Source organism: Macrobrachium nipponense, chromosome 23, assembly GCF_015104395.2.
Source record: "Macrobrachium nipponense isolate FS-2020 chromosome 23, ASM1510439v2, whole genome shotgun sequence".
In the NCBI taxonomy this organism is placed as follows: Eukaryota; Metazoa; Arthropoda; class Malacostraca; order Decapoda; family Palaemonidae; genus Macrobrachium; species Macrobrachium nipponense.
In genome coordinates this window covers 49771749-49778446 of record NC_061090.1, presented here as the reverse complement: position 1 = coordinate 49778446, position 6698 = coordinate 49771749, and positions in this window count along the sequence as shown.

Here is a 6698-nt window from a genome sequence, read left to right as displayed (position 1 = left end):
GTCTCATTCTTTCTGTTATCCGAAGTTTCCCAAGAATGTCCCAAGGTCCCTTTCCAAACACTTCTCGGCAGATAATATCGTATTGCGAAAGCGCTTCCATTGGACGTGTGATTCAACAAACCAACGCAAGAGCATGAATGCCAGGCACTCGAAAATATTCTCTCATTTATAGAGTATGGACTTCAGTTGCTTGCTCACCGAATGGAGGCTCATGCTTTCCTATGAGCGTCATACCTTCCTTGACCTTGGAGTCACGTACAAGCCGAATTCCGCCAAGTACTTCAAATCATAGTAAACGCACCTGTTTGTACATCAGTGATAAGTGAGTGTTTTCAAATAATTCTAGTGAACGTACTATATAGTATTTCATTATTTTTTTTTTTTGTACAGGCTATAGTGCTTCCTTTAACTTGGTAAACGAGGGTGAGTGCTGACAAGAAATTTAGTTTAGCATGTACTATAGTACATTTACATTTGAGTGGTCCTTTTTATTTCGTGGGAGAACGAGGCACAGGGCGATATTGTACCGGTAGAAGAAGATGCTCTTTCTGTATGTCATGCAGCTTTGCAGAATGTTTGTCATATAAGTGACCTTGCTTTATTTGGTTTGAGGCCCTGTATGCATTATGACTTCTAATCAGATTAGTGCTGCTGTCTACTGTTTGTATTACTACTACTACTACTACTACTACTACTACTACTACTACTAATAATAATAATAATAATAGACCAGACGTGGCGTTGATTGACAAAATCAAGAAGTAAGTATCACTCATTGATGTCGCAATACCATGGGACACCAGAGTTGAAGAGAAAGAAAAGGAAAAAATGGATAGTATCAAGAACTGAAAATAGCAATAAGAAGGATATGGGATATGCCAGTGGAAATTGTACCCATAATCATAGGAGCACTAGGCACGATCCCAAGATCCCTAAAGGAATCTGGAAAAACTTGAGGCTGAAGTAGCTCTAGGACTCGTGCAGAAGAGTGTGCTCCTGGAAACAGCGCATATAATAAGAAAAATATGGACTCCTAAGGAGGCAGGATGCAACTCGGAACCCCACACTATAAATACCACCCAGTCGACTTGGAGGACTGTGATAGACAATAATAATAATAATAATAATAGTAGTAATAGTGAAGGTAATGTATGTCAGTATCACAAAAAAAGGAACTAAAAAGTCATCCAAACTTTGTAAGTTGTGGGCAGTATTTTCTCTCAGAAATGATGTTGTGATGTTGGGTTCGTCGTCTCCTGCATCTTATTTTTGACTGTTAGTCCCTGAGCGCCTAAAATTAGTAACACATTTCCTTAATTGTACTCGCAGGCCAGGCATTTGCATACTTCTAGTTGTTTGCTGGGGAGAGCGAATGAACGCAGAACTGTTTATTTTAACGGTTTTAGACCCTTAAACTGAACTTTTGAACTCAGCTCAGGCGACCTCTTTTTGTTTTATTTATTTATTTATTTAAAACTGTTTATTTCTTCAAAACAAATAGTCTCCTGCTATAATCTTCCGTACTTGATTTCCACGTGTAAATCTCATACGAAGAGGAGTTAGCTTCAAGTATTGTGCGCTTTTATACACGCGTTCTTGTGAGGCACATGGAAACAAAGGATTGACAAGGAATAACTTCAACTTCTCTATAGAAACACCCCGTAGTGGGATAGTCCCGTCAGTGTACCTTACAGGGTGCACTGTAGGCATTGCTAAAGATTCTTTGCAGTGTCCCTTCGGTCCTTAGCTGAGACCCCTTTCATTACTGTACTTCCATTTATATTATCTTTCTTCCATCTTGCTATCCATCCTTTCTTAACACCTAAGTGACCGCGAGTTCGTTTCTCGGGGATTCCATTGAGGTGTGAGTGACGTGTATTTCTGGTGATAGAAGTTCACTCTCGACGTGGTTCGGAAGTCACGTAAAGCCGTTGGTCCCGTTGCTGAAAAAGGACTGGTTCCATGGAACGTGAAAACACCATACAAACAAGAAACAGAAATCATCCACAGTCACTCGAAATTCGACTCTGTCGCAATAGCATTGGCGGGCTCGATTTCCCAACAAAAGTCAGTATACTACTCAGCATGGAGGCATCCTCAGATTATTATTAATGGCCTCTTCAAGCACCTTCATACTACACTTCAGACGATAAGGATGAAGATAGCAATAGGCAGAGGATATGAGATGGCCCTTGCAGTGGTGCCAGAGAATAATAGGAGGCCCAGGGAGGGACGTAGGCATGAGAGAGTGAGGGAGCCTCCCATGAATATTTCCAGCCTAATGGAGTGAGGATTACCTAGTAGAGGCCCTCCCATTTTGATGGTATCAAATTTTAGGGTATACCAGACATTCATGTCTATTATTTTATCTCTCTCTCTCTCTCTCTCTCTCTCTCTCTCTCTCTCTCTCTCTCTCTCCAACCTCGACCAACGACAGCCAGTTAAGTACCAAGAGAAAGCCCCTAAGCATTCATGTCTATTATTTTATTTCTCTCTCTCTCTCTCTCTCTCTCTCTCTCTCTCTCTCTCTCTCTCTCTCTCTCTCTCTCCAACCGCAATCAAGAACAGGACCTAGGGAAAGCCCTAGTTCGTCCTTGATCTCTTTTTTTACGCTTATCGAGCAGTTGGTAAGCTGAATAAGCTACCACTGAACTACGAGGCCTGAAATAGAGAGAGAGAGAGAGAGAGAGAGAGAGAGTCTTAGTGGGATTCCCTCTCCCAGTGATCTTATTTTTCCTTTCATCTATAAGGTCAGTTCATTGAAGAAATTGACCAGGCACTCTCTCTATCAAGTTGACCCTTTCATTTACTCATATATTCTTCGTCACCGGCCCTGGGTTAGGTAAAGACACCGCATCGCCCACCCAATTGGCCTCTTTACGGAAACTCTTGAGATGACGAGATATTATAAAGGCTATTAGAATACTTCCGAGACTTCTTCACCCAGCCAGTCTCTCTCCTTCATCTCTGTCCTCCCAACACTTCCAGATGATACATCATTTACATCAACATCTCCAATTCTCATCTAAAGATAAGGATACATACATAGTTCGTACATACACATACGTACTTACGAACAGGTTTATGTCTGCATTCTGGGCACGCTTGCGCCCATACACGGGGTATACGCGCACACAAGCCACTCCAGCGCACGTCTCCATATCCAGTACAGGGGTCCAGCCTTAATTAGGTACAAGTCGAATGACACTGCTCATTTCTCAAAAGTCGCAAACATCGCAAAAAGTAGAATCGGCAACATCGAGTCGCTGATAACATCGAGACCTTATACAACGTCATCGGTCGTGTTGTTGACGAAAATTATATCGGGCGTCCACGAATTAATTCGTCTTGTTGATTTTGCATTTTATCGGTGACAGTGTAAACAATTATCTCGAAATCGGGAAGCCATCGCTTCTTCTCGTTCGGAATTAGTTAACACAACGTGTTTTCATTTTTTGGAATTTTTTTTTTGACTGACTATTCTTTGCGATTTTTTCCCCGATTCGTTTGCTTCATTCTTATTGTCATTTAATATGATTTTCGCTTAAGTAAAATTGTGCAATAGATGTATAGATATAAGGAATATTATTATAAAATATTACGTTACAAAATTAATTCTCACTTTGTTTTTTTTTACTGTCTTTCTGTACTTGTGATGAAGCATTTTTATAGGTTCAACATAAGATAAATACAGGATTATAAAATGTAATGTTAATGAGAAACAAAAGACACTGGTTGAATTAATTCCGCCCTCCCTATTAAAAAACAAAAATGCCCATTTGTGGTACAAAAGAACAAGATTTTGGGTGACTGCTTCGGGAGCAGAGGTCTGTCAATATTTGCAAAGTGATAGATCCAAATTAGTCTTTTTTCAAGTGTGTTGAATTTGAAACTAGTACCTGTACTCGTCAGCATATTTATAATATATGTATGTATATAGATATATATATTATATATATATATATATATATATATATAAAACTGAGTTTTTTGCTATTCAGTAAAAATCACAAAGGGTAACCACCACTTGTGTCCGCGTGTATCTATATATATTATATATATGTATATATATATATATATATATATATATATATATATATATATATATATATATATATATATATATATTTACATACTGTATATTCATATATAAAAGTTTATTTATAAATTACAATTACTTATGCATATATATATATATATATATATATATATATATATATATATATTGGAGTTAGCAAACTGAATATAATTAAAGAGCGTAACTATATATAAATTACATCAGTGGCAAAGTCCTCCGAAACTAATACTACTTTCATTCCCTTAATTGCCAGACTGGTTTTGAGCCGAAATTATTTCTATTTTTAATCCAAAACAAAGTTTAGGACAGGTCGAAGAAGAATGATATTTTATCAATTTCTTTGTTTTTTCAGGAGAACGGTTTCGTCTCTATCTAATGTATCCAGCTCTTGAGCTTGCTATTTAGTTGTCATATCAGCTGGTGTGCTTGAAGGGGATTGCGTGGTCTCGTTCAGTTTCTGATGTGGGAAACTCTACGTTTTTACTATACCATGTTTCATGGATATTTATAACTTTGTTTTTCTTTCTTTTTCCTTTTTTTAGCGCTGTTTTATTGAGTGTCCGTTTACGTCTCTCTCTCTCTCTCTCACACACACACACAGAAAGAGAGATAGAGAGATAGATAGATAGATAGATAGATAGAGAGAGAGAGAGAGAGAGAGAGAGAGAGAGAGAGAGAATACTGAAGGAGAAAATTTAACTATAACACTGAAAGAAATAGTCCTATTGGTCCTAGTCCATTAGAGGCACATTACAATTGGACCCATTGTTCCTCTGTTATCAAAAGCAGGAATGACGTACCTGGTTCTCAGTCGATTGTGGAGGATCAGAGCCAGAGTGACGAAGGGAGCTAACTTTTTTTTCAGGTCGGGATAGTTTGTATTCTCGGGTAATATGGTGAATAAGGAGACAGGGATATTCTGTTTTACTTGGAGGGTCTAGACTCTAGGGGGAGGGAGGAACCGGCCACCCACTCTCTCCCCGCCAGATCGGGGCACGGCGCTCAAAGTTAGAGTAGGAAGGTCAGGTCAGATTAGGTCAGGACACGGCATTCGTGGAAAGGATATGATATCTCAAGCCGACCCCTGTTACTCTGTATCCGCTTCTTATTCTCTTATTATTTCTTTATTCTCTGTCGCATTGCACTAAAAGCACATTTCACATCTGGCCTTTTATCGTAAGCCTTTAATTCGCAAGGCTAGTAATGCCAAGTCTTTAGGATGTTTAAGCGCCAGTTTTTATTTTCTGTAAACGAAAACAATTGAGATGGCTTTGTCTGTCCGCCCGCGCTTTTTCTGTCCGTCCTCAGATCTTAAAAATAAAAAAAAATATGAAAAAAACAAGAAAAACTACTGAGGTTAGAGGGCTGCAAATTAGTATGTTAATCATCCACCCTCCAATCATCAAACGTTCCAAATCGCAGCCCGTTAGCCTCAGTAGTTTTTATTTTATTTCAAGTTAAAGTTAGCCATAACGTGCGTCTAACAACGCTATAGGACAGGCCACTACCAGTCCGTGGCTGAGTGTTTCGCACAGCATTATACGCTGTGCAGAAAACGCGATTGCGCCGAAGAAACCTTAGGCGCGTTTTTTTACTTGATGATGTGATTATTCCAAATAGAATGAGGAGCACACGCGATCACTCCATTTACCATTCATGACGGGTCCCAGGGATCTGCAGAGGCTTCTGATCTGATCAAGCATGACTATCTGTGACCTGACTGACGGCTCTTGAGCGCAAGCAATATTGCAGGGTTCGAAGATTGGCTCAGACTTGCTTCTGAATTCGGTGCACCTTGTCGCTCAGTTTCTAATTGATCTCTGTGCTTTTCTTTCAAGATAGTCTCTCTCTCTCTCTCTCTCTCTCTCTCTCTCTCTCTCTCTCTCTCCTGATTTTGATGTACCAGGCCGCTAAGTTTCTAATTGATCTCTGTGCTTTTCTTCCATGATCGTGTATCTCTCTCTCTCTCTCTCTCTCGATTCCGCTCCTCCCTTCCTTCTCTCTCTCATTCTCCTGCTCATCCTCTCTCTCTCGTTGCCCCTGTTGGGCAAAATTTTCCAACATATCCCACTCGACTTTAAGAAAAATGACTCTGGGTATAATAAGCCATTAAGATTTTTCATTCTATTTGCGCGATATGGCGCATATTTTCAGCTTCTGTCATGACCAAAAGTGACGAAAATTTGTCGAGTTTTTGAACAAATTTGTTTAGTTAAAAAAAACCGTTTACGTCATCAGAAGTTACTAAAAGATAAATCTCTTTAAATGCCATCCTTTCTCTTTTTATTTCTCTTGTCTGTGAGCCTGGAGGCAATTTCAGAGAGAGAGAGAGAGAGAGAGAGAGAGAGAGAGGACTTATATTTATCGATTCGAAAATGAAGATCCTGTAACTTAATTACTCAGTTTCAATACATTTACAACACTTTCTTCGTGAAAGTTGCCGCATAGGAACCTATGAGATGAAGGTAAGAAGAAAAAGAAACTCAGATCTGTTGAGCAATCACCAAAAACGTACCTGTAAAGAAAAGTAAGGCTGTAAGACCACTTTCCAGTCGAGAGAAAGATCCTTAGTAGCTTAGTGACTGGTCGAATAGCATTTAATGTATTCAAGTCCGGAAGA